We start from the raw sequence: 15,818 nt of genomic DNA on the forward strand, positions 1-15,818 counted from the left end.
TATATTGCTTGTATTGTATTTCCCTCAATTTTCTATCTGCTCTCTGCCCTTGAAATAAAGTCCAAAAGGCAAGAAGCTTTATTTTATTCTTTGTTGTATTCACAGAGATTTTATGTTATCAATTTTCAAGAAGTATTTACTGAGAGTTAAATGCATAAGAAACAAATATGTTGTTATGACCATGAAATCTGTATGTGGCTTTCGATTTTTCAGTTGCCTGTTCCTTAACGCTCTATTTCAGAGAGATGGGCTAATCATATCAACCACACATGCGTTCCTTTGTTTCCCCTTCTCCATCCGTGTCTTATGGTCACCATGCTGCATTATCTGCATCTTACAGCTTTCCTGATACAGGAGTGAGCCATAAAGAGAAAGCACTTTCTAGTCCCCGTTTAAAGCTATTTTCACATTAGCATTCAACTCACACTGAACAGGAGGACAAAAGCAAGCATCTGAACTTTCTCTTCTTTGCCCTGTTAACCATTACAGGATTCTCCCAGAAGCCAGCCAGGCTGTAAATTACATTTATTATATGGTTAGCCAATGGGAAGAAGACCAGGATCTGGGATCAATTGCAGTCCTTGGAAACTGCCAGGGAGGCTGGGTCTTTGAAAATTTCCCTCTGATGCTGCTCTGGAGTGCGCCCAGGCTTGCCTGCTATCAAGGCCGTCTGTGAAAGTGGGCAGTGGTTCCAGATCTGCCTGTCTGTGCTCCTCGCCTCCATCTGTGAAAGGAAAATCACAACGATTGCTTCTTTCAGTGTGAGATAATGGAGAACATAAGCAAAGACTACTTTATACCCGGAAGTAAGAAGTATTGTTGGTGGTCACACAAAGCACCTGAACTTGTGTTCTCAGTACAGGTATTATAATAAAAACTTTTAGAATCTTGGAGGGTGGATCAGGGTTGCATGCAGAGGGTACAAAGTCAGTGGGATTTGAAAATAGTTCCTGTTCAAGTACAATGAGTGCACTTTGGAGAAAAGGAAAAGTTTCTTGCAAACTTGTTTTGGCATTACATCACATTACTATACACTACATTACCATACAAGTACTGAAACAGAATGAAGAGAAAGTTGACCTGATTCCATTCCCTTCCCTACCTTCTTCTTGCCCTACCCACAGGTTATCTATCGGTGAAATAACATTCCATAATAAACCTAACACAAAGTCAAATTTAAGAATGTTGAGTTTTCAATTCAGAATTAATTTATTCATTAAAAAAATTGTACACCTACTATGCATAAAAATCTAGAGATGGAAATATAAATAAAACCCTTGAGGAGCTTACATTTTAGCAGATGGCATAGTCATTAAGCAACGATTAACTATTTAATTGCAATCATAATGAGTGCCTTGAAGGAGAAGAACCAAGTGGCATCAGAAGAATCCTGATTTAGTTAGCCCTGGGAAGGTGGCCTTCTAGCTGAATTCTAAAGGACAGATAGGGCTTAGTGAGTGCAGTGGATCAGGGAGCTTTGTGGGCAGAGGGAGAAGCAGATGTCCATGTGTTGAGGCAGGGAGTACTCTGGCATAATCAAGAGACTTGGAAAAGGCCAAGTGGCCTAAGCATCACCCAGAGGGCTCCTAAATAAGGGCCTAATGGAGACATCAAGAACCAGAGCCCAGGACGTGTGCCTTCTCCCCCAGCAGAGCTGACAATCGATGGATCAAGTATTCCTCTTTATTCACTTACCTGATTCTTACATATTTAGCCCTTATCTGAGGTGCGAAGATCTCAGAGGTTGTGGCTTTTCCATGCCTTTAGCATTAGATAGACAAATCCCTCCACCCTTTGCAGAATTCTTTGAGCTGAGCCATCTGCTGCAGAAGCAGACAATGAGCACCAGGGGGCAGAAAGCCACTTCCTGCCTTTGCTTTTATAGACCTCTAAATGGTGAAAATGCACGCTGATTTTGACCTCAAGTATTAGAGAAATCAGCAAATGAAACTACTGCCATGATTGGAGGTCCCTCCCTGCTTTTCTAAAGTTAGCCAAGCCTTATAAAAGCAAACAACATCTTAGTGAGTTTTTGGGTATGATTTAATTCACTCTGGCAATCACATGATGATGGTTAAAGAAAAATGGGAGGGAGTAATTTGAAGGGACATCTCAAACTTTGGTGCCCTGAAGGAGAAAGGATAAACAATGTAAAAGATAGTCTTCAACTCTTTAGCAAGACTGCTTTCCTATAAAAATAAGAATTGGGAAGAGACTCTAAGAGAGATGCAGGAAGTCTTAAATTTGCAATTGGATGAGCCAGTGCGATTTGAGAGTTGATAAACTGTTACTAGGAAGATAATGGAACTTCTGCTAGAACGCAGTTATATGAGTTTCACCAGGTTTATACCAAACTTCTGGCAGCTGTTTCCAACACATGATTAAATAATGATACCTCAAACAGAAAAATAGACAAGGCTACTCATTACTAAAAATCGGTCATGGACTGGATGGTAGTACGAACCTGACCCTGATCAAGTTTTACTGATTGCTGCAGATGGAAGTCTCATGGCAGCCATGAGAAAAGCCAGATAATTAGCAGATGTCACCAATGCCAATCTGCTGATGTTTAAAAATGGAACACATGAATCAGCAAACTATTTAGGAAAGTAAGGCTATGCCAACCATTCCGTCATCAAGAGCCTTGTTCGGACAATTTGGTCCATGTGTCGTGAAGGCACTCGGCATGATCATGAAAAATAAAATGGAAACAAGTATCTCATGCCTAACTGTGAGCATCGACTATGTTTATAAATACCATATTATGTAGACATTTTAAAAACTCACAAACAGTATTTAAAACTAATCACTAGGGTAATGCCTCCCCGTTATTATTGTCATTGTCACTGTCATGAAAAGCAAATAGCACTTTAAAGTGCAGCGTGATGTCCTTGTTCTAGAAGCACATCTTTTCATAACAGAATACTAATAGGTGTGGATGTAAGAAACATACAGCAAGCCGATATGCATGTAACTTATACAAAAGAAGCCTAACTCAGGCGCAAAGAAAAGATGATACAATTTGCCGGGATTTCATAGACATTCCACACGGCAGGCATTGTGCTGGGCATTTTATAGGCATTACTATACTTACACTTCATAGCAATCCTGAGGCGCTGGGTTTACTGTTATTCTCATCTTACAACAGACTTGGGGGAGGTAAAGTAATTTTCATAGCAAGAACAATGTCAGAGGTGGAAATAAGTCTGTCCAAACTGTAGTGAAATTTTGCAGATATGGATCACCCGGCATCCATTCTGCTTGCTGTCAGCATCTTCCATTTCCACTGGAAGATTTGCCTTTTTGCCATAGTGGATAGTATTGGTAAGCCAGAAAATTCATTCCCTGTCCAAATTCTTGTCACATCGTTAAACCTGTTTCTCCAGACTTCCATCAATTTAGGGTAATGGACCCACCAATATCCTTCTGATAAATTGAACGAGAGCTGCTCCTGCTGACCAAAGAAATTGATGCTTCAAATAAATGTACTTTCAATCCATCTAAGCCACAATTATGTCAAGAAAATACAATATTTTTACCTTTACTTCAGATACTGACATAACTTCCTAAGTAATGATTAAGTAGAAGTCCTTGTCATAAATAAAATAATTTGCAGTTCAAAGCGATAGTGACTTTTCACTACGATTCATTAAATTCAATGCATAGAGTTTGTTTTATTTGTATAACAATAGATTTTTCTATAGGTAAATTTAATTTTTTCTTAAATTACTTAACATTTGAATTCTTTTCTAGTAAAACCCTTTCCCTTTGTAAAACAAAAGTAAATTCCAACTACAGTGTTTAGATTAGGCTGATTCTGAACTTTTGGGTCATACCCAGCAATTGCTCTAATTAACTGAGCCCTTACTAAGTGTCATTAACGATGCTAAACTCTTCACATGTGATAATTACATCCAATAAATATTATTTATGCTCATCTCACACATGGAGTAGCTGAGGTTTGAGAAATTAAGTGACTTTTAAATGTTAACACATCTAAGAAAACATGAAGCCAGCCCTGGAACTTGGTCGGTCTGAGCCCAAAACATAGCACACTGCTCCTCAGCTATCTTCCCCAGTTGCTGTACTGAAAGTTAGGAGTCCTGTTCCAGACTTCTGAAGATGAGCTGCGCTGTCACAAATTTACAGATGACAGTCATCTTCAAGTGAGGTTCACTGTCTTGCTATGATCTCACAGATAACAGATGAGTTGATTGGCAATGAAGAGGTCTTTGTAACTTTAAAGCCACTGCTGCAACTGCCTTACCTTCCTGGGAGGGTTCATGGTGTGTGGATTAAATGAAAGCGCAGTCGCCACATGTTTATAAAATGACTAGCATTCTCCCAGCACACTGAGCGCTTTCAAGAATGCAAAAGCACGTTTACCAACTACTGAAATTCTTTTAGGCCAGAAGAATACAATAGTAGACGTTCAACAAATATGTATGGCTTCAGTGGAACCAACCTATGAACATATTAATCCTCATCTAATGATTTTTAACCAAACAGAATTCTGGAGTAGGAAGGGAATTTAAAGGTAATTTTATTTTATCCCAGCGGGAAAACTAAGACAAAGACCAAGTTTCCAGAATTTCTGAGTTGCAAACAGGGACCCAGGGTGCAGGTCTTTGGAATCTCAGCAGAGTGCTCTTTCCACACAGGTACTTTCTCTCCTGAGTAGCATTTAAACATAAAGCACAGGTGAGCTTCAGGGAACTACAGAGCCTGATTACATAATCAAGTGATGATTCTTTAAAATCCATTTTTATGCAATGGCCTTTGCCTACTGAATAGTCAAAGGTATATGGAATCGGATACGTTTTAGGGTTGGATCATTTGGAGCATGAGTGCTTGGTGGACAAATAGTGGAATTTTAGTGGCTATGCAGATGGTGTTGGTGGGGCAGAAGAAATGTGGGCTGCCCACTCACATTTCTACTTCTAAACGTTCTCAAAAATCGCAAGGTATTCCCCTCACACTCAACCCACTAAGTGATCACCCCCTCTTCTCTCCCTCTCCATGCTAAATGATCTTAAGAAGATTTTGAGTGGCAGCTTACTTCGGTCTACCCACGCAGTAGATAGAGCTCCCACACCCATCCCTAAAACACACTGACTCAGCCCTTGGATTTAACAGCTCTTATTTTCCATTGTTCTTTTCACATTTAGATAGGAGTTTTGGCAATTCCTAATGGACTGTGTCTTTGTTCTTTTCCTTACATAGCATCCAGCCCTGTGACAATCTAAAACTCAGGATAAAGGTAAAGTTGATGACACAGGCCCCCAAGACAGCATATGCAATAACTGAAATTCATCAAAGGAAATAGAAAGGCTGGATACCATTATCTTTCTGTCCAATCTTTCTTGTGAAATGGGAGGCCCATGAAATGCCATCTGTAACCTACTGCAGCATGAACAGGCTGTGGGTGCTCTTTGGTCTTGGGACACAGGTTCGGCAGCTGAATGCAGAACTGCCTGGAAGAGAGCCAGCTGGTCATTTTTTTGCTGATGCTGACAGTAACAGGAATTGTTGCAAGTGCCTCTCTTGCATTCTTCCTCCCTTTCTTCCCTGCATATTTACAACTGAATGTGCAGTCCTCTCCATATTCTGGCTCGCCTTCCCGGCCTTTTCTGGACCACTGCACAGGAGATGTCGGCAGTCAGATGGCACTGGCATGCCACCTAGGGAGAATTGCTTCTGGCTTTAAGCCCAGATCAGGAGAAACTTAGACTTGGAATTTTTGGACTGCAACTTTTGTTCTGCTGCTTCCCAACAGCGTGCAGTAGAGACTAGAGACAGATGGTTTGCAACTCAGCATTGTGAGCAAAACTTGCCTGGTTTTGCATTTTGACCATTGAATAGGCGGGCTTGTATTTAGCCAAGAATTCTGCACCAGCTGCTGGGGCTGACTTGGTTCTCAGAGGTCCTCTAATGATTGTAGATCTTAGGGCTCCACTTTAAAGTCCTGCAGAAATAGCCCCAAGTTCCCAGGCTCTGGGAAACAAGGGGAAATCTTATTATGCCAGTTGATGCAATGCTAACTGCACTGCATCCACATGTTGATTTTTTTTTTTTTCCTGAACATTGGAGTCAAAAGGCCTGAGAGATCATGTTATGGGTATTAAAGGGACTTGTCCGGGTTCAGACAGCAAGTGAGTGCCAAAGTTGGAGATAGTTGCAGGGTCACGACTATACTCATTGCATTACTTCCATTCCACTTATTTCAAAAACTAAATATAAATTAGCCAGCTTGGTTTTTGGCGTGAAACTACTTTTATTTTTATGTAAATAAGACTTATTTCCCCCAAATTATTGACACTTTGGCAACATTATGCTTTGGGTAATAATTTAGGTGTTGCCCAAAGGCCCATCTATTAAAGTATTAATCCCCAAAGTCTTACATTAATAGATTAAGAATGGAATTTAATTGACTTATAGTGTCTGAGACAGGGGCTTGGAAAGTGATTAGATCAGATTTTGTTGTTGGAGTGGAGCCCCACAATCCAGTCATTGTAACTGTGTCTATATACAGAGGGACACAAGGATGTGAACAAAGAGTATGCACCCTGTGTCTCTCTGTTCCCTGGTTTGCATGAGATCACCCATCTGCCATCTTCTAGCCTCACTATGTGCCTGAGCTGATGGGGTTGTCCATTCTTGGACTGTGAACCTCCAAAACTGTATTCTGAAATAAATGTTCTTTTTTCATAAATAGTTCCTGTCAGGTATTTTAGTTAAAGCAATCAATAGCCAGCTAACTGGCCGGCGCCATGGCTCACTAGGCTAATCTTCCACCTTGCGGCGCCGGCACACCGGGTTCTAGTCCCGGTTGGGGTGCCGGATTCTGTCCCGGTTGCCCCTCTTCCAGGCCAGCTCTTTGCTGTGGCCAGGGAATGCAGTGGAGATGGCCCAAGTGCTTGGGCCCTGCACCCCATGGGAGACCAGGAGAAGTACCTGGCTCCTGCCATCGGATCAGCGTGGTGCGCCGGCCGCAGCGCGCAGGCCGCTGCGGCCATTGGAGGGTGAACCAACGGCAAAGGAAGACCTTTCTCTCTGTCTCGCTCTCTCATGGTCCACTCTGCCTGTCAAAAAAATAAAAAATAAAAATAAAAAAAGCTAGCTAACTGGTAGATAGTAAGTCTAATAATTCTATTCACATTATTGTAAACAGTAAGTACTTTATAAATAAATGCTAATTAATAAACTACTGAAGTCATTTCAAGGATATGTTTTCAGCCCTGCCTTATCTTACAATATTTTTTATTTTTGCTGTCTTAAAATATTGATCAAGCTAATAACTGCTCATTATAAAAAGATACTGTGTACAAAATGGTCATCTCCCCTCTGCTGCCCCCTTTCATAAATCCAAAATGATCACTGCCATTAGGTAGATGGTCTTATAAACCTATTTCCATATTCATAATGCATATTCAAATAGAGGGACACATAAATTATTCTTTTTTAAGATTTTTAAGGCAGAAATGGCATTATCCTGTATGCATTACTTTGTAGCCTTTTTTCTTTTCTTCACTTATGTCTGTATTGTGGACACCTTTCTGAGTCCGTAACTATGAAGTTTACTCCTTCATCCTAATAGCTGTATAGAAGTCTAATGGGTATGTGGATATGGGTATGTGATCATTTACTCAACCATACCAGTATCAGTGGATGGCCAGGTTCCCACTGTCTTCTGTACAGCTTCCTCTTTGGTCCACATGCTGGCTGGCCTCTTACACACTGACTTCTTTTATGGTGAGACAAGCCATGTTCAAAATGGTGTCACCCACTCTTTGGGCAAATGCCTCCAAAGCTCTAGGGAATTTGTTTTATATAAATTAGAGTGGCAATTTTGAGGTAGCATTTCTATTCCACAATTAAGGATAAAGTGCTTTTCTGAACACTGTTGTCTTTCAGGTAATGCAGAGTATACAGAGAATGAATGACTTCCACTGAAAGATGGAATATTCTGAAATTACAAAAGAATATTAAATCTTTTATAATAGTTTCAAGTGTACATACATCTGCAGTATATTATTTCAGTGCTACTTTGCTGCAATATAGGAGCAAAAAGGGTTTGAGGCTACTTTTTGATTTTCTTAACTTTTGAAAATCGTTAATCCATCGAACTGTCAGCTCCACGCGAGTAGAGAGTTAAATTCCCTGAAGAATCCCTAGTATGCATCATGACGATGGGCCATACGCAGGAACGGTATAAATATTAGATGAACAAGTGGACATCTCTTCACTTTCACACACTCTGAATCATACTCTGATAGGGAAGAAGTCACTTTCAGACTCAAGTTGTCATTTTCCTTTTCCAAATGACAACTGGAGATCCAAACACTTCTAGACTCCTGAGCTCAGTGAATTCCCAGAAGTCTACCCCTGGGAACTGACTATGGTTAGGCAAGAACAGAGGCATAAACTCAGACATCAGGTTGGGATGTAACTCCCAGGACAATCTACAGGGGCCATATGGTTTAAAAGTTGAAGCTGTAAAAGACATTATTTATCCTGAATCTATAGATATATGCCTTAGTTGGTGAACTAAATCATAATACAGTGGAGTATTATGATGTCATTAAAAAGGACTATGTAGAAGAATGTTGAGTGATATGGCGAAACGTGATAAATAGCACAAGGGAGAATATGATCATTAAAGAAAATCAAAGTACATGCATATCTGTTTGTGTGCACCAAAATGTGTACAGGATCTCTGGGAGGACTGACTGTGACCATGAGTAATTTAAAAAGAAATTTTCTTGTCTTTGCTTTTCCATCAAAAATCTTCCTGAAACAACAAGGTTTTTTTTTTTTTTTTTTTGAAACTATGAATATGACACAACTCTGACTTCCATCTTATCAAATCACTGCAGTTATTTTCTTTCAACAAAAAACTCTTTCAATAACACTCTGCTTAAGAAAAACAAGGGGTGGGAGTGGGTAATGTTCCTAAAGGCTGAGCAATAAAAAGCAAAACTCTCATTCCTGAAGGAATTGGGAAAGTAGGGCCAGGTAAATATTCTGTCCATGAAAGCGTTGATGATTATGATTTACCTGACAACTATGCTGACAAGTTCTGATTGCAGAAAAATAGATGTAATTATAAGAATTTATGACAATTGTAAACAAGTTTCCTTCACAAAACTTGTCGGTTTTATGTAGAAATCCGTTATTTTTCTTAGACATTTCCCACTGGTGCAGTGGGAGAAGCTGAGCAGCTTAAATCAAGCATCAGCAACGTGGAAACAGATTTTGCAGTGATTTGAGATCAAACGTAGCTCGACCTGCGCCAGCGTATTTTGCTTTCTGTGGCTTTCCTGGGACTGCCCGCCAGTCTGTCGTCCTCACTTCCTGTAAAAAAAAAAAAAAAAAAAAAAAAAAAAAACACCTCTGGTTGTCTGTTTTGGGTCCTGATCATTACAAGCTGTGAAGCATTATGGCATTATGTTCTGGAAACTTCTGGTGTGGCATCAAGTGTCCGATTTGCCTCTGTGGTGACGCTTCCTGCGAAATAGCAGGAAAGCAGCTGGAAAGTGAATCTGGGCTTTTGCAGTGCTTGCTAAGGAGGCCTTGTGCAGTGAGTGGCTTGGGAAACGTTCACGTCCCTGACACGTGGACCCAGCCCACGGCTGGCACGAGAATGCTGCCCAGCTCGCATTTTTAAATGAAGGGATTTGTGGTCTAGGTATCCTCATGCAGGACCCGGCTGCAAATCCACACTCCCTTGCAATCTCCCCTTCTCCGTTTGCTTCCTACAAATTAAATTTCGTACAAATTTCGTACTGGGAGTCAAAGGGAGCACATAGACAAGTCTAGTACCTGCTAACGCTAACCGATGGAGTAAATAAAGGGGAGAGTGATCCAACATGGGAAGTGAGATACTCAGCAGACTCATAGAATGGCAGATGTCCTAAATAGCACTCTGGCCTCAGAATCAGCCCTAAAGGCATTCGGAGCTGGCTGAAAAGCTCATGAGAGTATTTCAGGCATGGAAAGCCAAGACACTCTGGCAAAAGATCTCTGCGAGTGAGATCCCAGTGGAAAGAACAGGTCATCAAAGAAGGAGGTACCTTTCTCTGAAGGGAGGAGAGAACCTCCACTTTGACTATGACCTTGTCTAAACAAGATAAGAGTCAGAGAACTCAGAGGGCTTCCATAGCCTTGGAAACTCATGACTGGAGCATGGGGAGATTACTGATGCCATAGACAGGAGTGTCAATTGGTAAAGTCAACAACAGGAGTCACTGTGCACTTACTCCTCATGTAGGATCTCTATCCTTAATGTGCTGTACATTGAGATTTAATGCTATAATGAGTACTCAAACAATATATTTCACTTTGTGTTTCTATGGGGATGCAAACTGTTGAAATCCTTACTTAATGCATACTAAACTGATCCTCTGTAAAAAAAAAAAAAAAAAAAAAGAAATTATCAATTCCCAACTTGACTCTCACTGGGATTAAACATGACAATAGGTCTGATCTGATTTCATCATCATTTAAAAAAAAATCATCTATTATTTTTCACTTTATGTTTCTGTGTGGGAGCAAACTGTTGAAATCCTTACTTAATGTATACTAAGCTGATCTTCTGTATATTAAGATAATCAAAAATGAATCTTGATGTGAATGGAAGGGGAGAGGGAGTGGGAAAGGGGAGGGTTGTGGGTGGGAGGGACGGTATGGGGGGGAAGCCATTGTAATCCATAAGTCGTACTTTGGAAATTTATATGCATTAAATAAAAGTTAAAAAAAAAAATCAACCATCCCTTCAGGTGCCTCTGTTGGGTTTCTACGAAAGGCAGGTCTTGGGTTTCTGGTGATCTGTAGAAAACTGCCTAGGAATTTTGTCTCTCTTAATTCTATTAGTGAAATTAAAAGCACACAGAAGTCAACGCAGAACACATACACACAAAGTCTTGCAGTTAAACAATCTGCTCACAGCGTAATTCTGGTAAATTGGTGAGCCCATCCACGCACGCACACCTGACATTAGCTGGCTCCTGCATATAAACAGCAAATCTGTAGAGTCTGTGATAAACTGTCATCTCCCTGGGAGATCTTTATCATATCTGAGCTCACTAAAATAATTCTCTTTGTTCTCCTCCTCCCTCACGTTCTCATTATTTTAAAGCCACTAATAAATAGAACTATATACTTAGAGAAGGAGGTAAAAATTGGGAAGTAGAAAAGGAAAGACTATTATTATCTATTGTGTGGTAGGCACTTATTGTAGGTGTTTTACATTTAGTATTTCTTTGAATCCTCATGAAACCCTTCCCAAGGAGATATCATTAACACCATTTTACAGATCAGGAAATATATTCACAGAGTCTAAGGACATGCACAGACCCAAACAGTTACTAAATAACTGAGCTAGACCAGGACCCAAGTTTTCTGTCTTTAAAAGTCTGAAGTTCTTTAATCCAGCACTGTCAGTGGTGTAGAGCTATGCTTGCACTTTAGCCCTTTTTCTGCTTGGAAGGTCATTGGTTGCTTGGAAGGCCCCAGAGAGCTGTCATTTAACTGTTGGTACAGTGTCTTTCCCTAGCTTCCACCTGTTTGGCTGTGGTCTCCAATTTGGAGCAAGTGGCCCCAGAGCTTGAGCAAAGAAAGCTCTGTGCTGTCTGAGGCTGCCCGGCCTGACTCAACACTTGTCTAGATCAATGTCCTTATTTAGTTCTCTTCCTCCTCTTAGTTTCAGGGCCAGCCCAGTGTCTGTGTCCTTTGCACAAGGAACAGATGGCCTGCCACGCTTCCACGGGGTGACAGTCTGCAATGTTTATGGTGATCCGTCTCATGATGTACAGTACATTTTTTTATTGCACCAAAGGTCAGGGGGAACTTGCGTTTTGTACATAAAGGTGAAAGATCTCTCTGGTAAGAGCAGGACACGCTCTGAACATTGCCTTTTACTTGCCTGCTTTTTTCCTGTGTTCCCAACATGTGCCCGAGACCTAAATAACTTCTTAATAGCCAACATTGTTCCTATGGTCCAGGTTCATTTTGATGAGGTGATGATATTTAGAGTATATTAGCTTATCCTTTTATGTCCCTTTTTAAAAAAATCTTTTATGAACTTTGCTTCATCTATTTGCCATGGAAGCTAACAAGGTCACACTTACTGATGTATTCATTTGATAAATGTTAAAAATATATGGCCTTTCTGATCTTCATGTTCTTTGTTTTCAGAGCTTACAGAGCCAGGACAGAGACCATCCTTTTCATAGTTCCTCCTCATCCTCATCCAGTTCAGCCGAACAAACTCTCAGGGCCCATCCTTCAGAGACGGGGAGGGCATAATCATATTTCTCCTATTGTATACGCTTACTTGTGGATGTTATAAAGTAGATGTTACACAATAAGTAGATGCTGTGTGATGTCTCACCTTATTTAATTAAATGCATATCAGAACCATTTTCCTCAAGTCAATACATATTTTCAGAAAGCCTCCTTTTTCTCAGTTGGGTACAATTCCTTTTTTAGGACATGTCTTTATTTAACTCATACTATATTGTTAGAAATTCTGTTTCTAACTTGTCTTTGCTATAAAAAATGTTAGAATATGTGTGTGTGTGCGCATGCAGTTTTAGACAGATCTTTTTAAAAAGAAATTTCTACAAATATGATAGAATATTTCTATAAATATTTCCACAAATATTGTAGAATATTCTACAGATAGCTCTACGAATATAATTAGTAAAAGGTAAAACTTTTAAGGTTGTTGATATATTTGACCACACCAGCTTTTTCTCTCTCCCACTGGTTTTCTGTCTTTTCCTTCCTCCCTTGTTTGGCAATTTCTGTGTTGTCTTTGTATCCCAGCAATGATCGGGCTCCTATAAGAGCTGGGAACATATTGTGCTCATCTTCTCCATTCTTGTCATTCTGCTGAACAATTACTCCTCTAACTTTCTCAAGCAAGCGTTAGTGCAGTCGTTTGACAATGTGGCTTACTTTTAGCCTACAGAATATCTGTATGGAAGGTTAGATGATCCCACATGTGTCAGGCTGTTTATCTGTAGGTTTTTGTGAAGCCCAAAACATAGCAGGAAGATTCTGATGGAGCATAGATAACATTTTTCTTCCAAATAGTTTTTTCATTCTTCCGTAGCGTGAATGCTGTACTTTTCTCCAGATAAAATTGATTAAAACTAGGCATGTAGAATTGGATTTTGGAATATGCACTCAGGATTCATCAGTAAGAGTTTTATTTCTTTTATCTATTTTTTTTAAATTTTATTTATTTATTTGAAAGGCAGAGTTATAGAGAGGCAGAGGCAGAGAGAGAGAGAGAGAGAGATCTGCCATCTACTGGTTCACTCGCCAGATGCCCCAGATGCCACAACAGCTGGAGCTGTGCCCATCTGAATCCAGGAGCCAGGAGCTTCCTTCAGGTCTCCCACATATGCCCAGGGGCCCAAGGACTTGGGCCATCTTCCACTTTCCTCCCAGGCCACAGCAGAGAGCCGGATGGCAAGTGGAGCAGCTGGGACTTGAACCGAGCACATAGGGATACTGGCACCACAGGCAGTGGCTTTACCCGCTACTCCACAGCACTGGCCCCAGTAAGAGTTTTAGACTTGTTTGTCTATAATATACTGATCTTTATATCCCATTTACCTGCTGGGATGCCAGTGCATTTATATATAAAACACCAGTTCATTTCTTTTCCCTGGAACTCCTGTCCCTTCTGTATTTTTTGGCCAGGTTAAAAGACTTCTGACAATATTTGCACTAGGAATATAGAGACAAGTATGCGGCTACTAAGTTACTATAAAAACATGAGTCTTTGGTATTGAGCTAAGAAAATAAGTCCTCTCATTTGATGTATACACAATGTCCTGAACAGCTATTATGATTACTTAGTTTTTCCATGCTGATGTAGGAAGTTTTACTAGCTTTTAGAAAACTAGCTCCAGCCAGCTTGTAGTCTGATCAAGCAGACAACAGATCAAGTGAAAATGAGAAAGTCAAGCAGCTAATCCTCTAAGTTAGGATTTTTTGAAAAGGCATCTCCATGTCGTTAATAAACTGGTGCCACTCTTCCTGAAATGGATAGTCTATCTGGGAGTTATAAACACACATTTGAACATCAAATTTCAATAAGCTATGTTTGCTGTTGGTATTCGTATGTTGCAATCTCCACTACCAAAAAAACTCTCCTTTATTATATTTTTAGAAGTATATCTGTGAACTACATTAAATCTGCTCTCTTTGTATAAAGACCACATTAACATTAGAATTGATTAGAATTGTGTTGTAATTATGACACATTTTATGTGACTCTGAAAATCTAATGTATTGATAAATTCCTAAAAGTAGTAAAAAACTAAAAAAAATGTATCACCCAAAAAACCCTCTTTTGAGCTCTTTATGGTGGCTTGGGAGTTGTTTGCTTTAACCTTTGTTGTGTTAGAGGAGAACTTAAATATACAGATTTTGTGGTTTTTAACTTTGTTAAAAACCTTGAAACCTGGGCACTGGTGCTTAGTGCTAGCGGAATAAGTTGAAATTTCACAATGACAAATACTTGATTTTCAACAACCTCGTATCTGCCAGCACTTTTCGTTTTCTGGTTTAATTTTCACGACAGTCCTACCAACTCCTTGGCTTGGAGAGAGGCTGAGTCCCCTCCTCAGGGTCACACGGCCGGTTGGAGGTCAGGCTGTTCAGATCCAGCTTGTCTTAACTCTGAACTACGCCCTTTCCCTCACGGGACAGTTCTGAATCTTTCCATATGTCCACTCACGTTGTTGTTAAACGAGACAATGGAAGAAATCTCAAGGAAAGAAAGGGCTGTAGAGCTCACCTAGCACTCTGTCTCACACTGAGCTTCTGGAAACACATATTCACCAAGAACTGTTGATGGCACAACTGATTCTCCCCTGTGCACATCAACTGGGAAGAAGCAAAGCTTGGAAATGGGCAAATCCTGCTTTTCATTCCATACGGGTCCCCTTTTAAATACCTGAGATAATGTGTTGAAAATATATGTAATAATAAATTATATAAATAAGTAATGAACCATAGGAATATATAATTTATATTTTATGTATAAATAAATAGTGGATTAATAAAGAATAATGTATCGAAAGTTGAGACACCACGGGGAAATTGAAATAGCACAACTGTAAAGGCACATGGATACTCCTCATCAGCACACGTGGAAAACACATTTGGCAGTGTGGCACAGTTAATGGCAGTGAGGACGATGAGAGAAAGTGGTCTGCTTTTAGATCCAGACACTCTGAAACTCACCCGTAGCTTGCTAGGAATGTTGGGAATGGCAATGTGGCCTCCAAGGTTGAAAAATAGCAAAAACATATGGGCATTCAGAAGAGCACTTTCCTAGCCACTGACTTTCTTTAAAATTCTAGAAAAAATGCTCATTTGAAATATATTTTAAAATAGTTTGATGAAACATCAGAAGGCTGAATATTCCTAAGTTAAATATTTAACATCAGACACAAATTCTTTGTAACTGCCTGTCCACTGGTAGAGAGATTTCAGATATAGCATTTCCTGAGGGAACCTGAATTGGCTAGTGTATTTCAAATTTCCCCATGATAATAATATTCACTATGGGGTTAGGTGTTTGTGTTTTACACAATACCTCTTTGAGACTGGTAATACCATTGCACCCAATTTTCAGATGGGGAAACTGAGACCCAACTCATCCACTAACATAGTAGGGAAGCAGTAGAGTCAGGATTCAAACCCTGGTGATTGGTGCCTTTAAACAGGTACTGACATACCAGGCCATACAGCTCAGAGAGGGCCAGGCAGGTGACTGGGATGTTAATTGTTCAAGG

At 40.1% G+C, this 15,818-nt stretch overlaps 1 long non-coding RNA gene across 1 annotated transcript in view; it reads right to left on the bottom strand.

Moving 5' to 3' along the window:
• Positions 1-508: 508 nt before the first annotated feature.
• LOC138849581 (uncharacterized) overlaps positions 509-15,818 on the bottom strand; it is a 44,729-nt gene continuing 29,419 nt past the window's right edge. The window contains exon 2 of the long non-coding RNA XR_011388513.1: positions 509-724. This is a non-coding gene — a long non-coding RNA (uncharacterized lncRNA). The remainder of the gene's footprint in view (positions 725-15,818) is intronic.

Source organism: Oryctolagus cuniculus, chromosome 5 (genome assembly GCF_964237555.1).
Source record: "Oryctolagus cuniculus chromosome 5, mOryCun1.1, whole genome shotgun sequence".
Lineage (NCBI taxonomy): Eukaryota > Metazoa > Chordata > Mammalia > Lagomorpha > Leporidae > Oryctolagus > Oryctolagus cuniculus.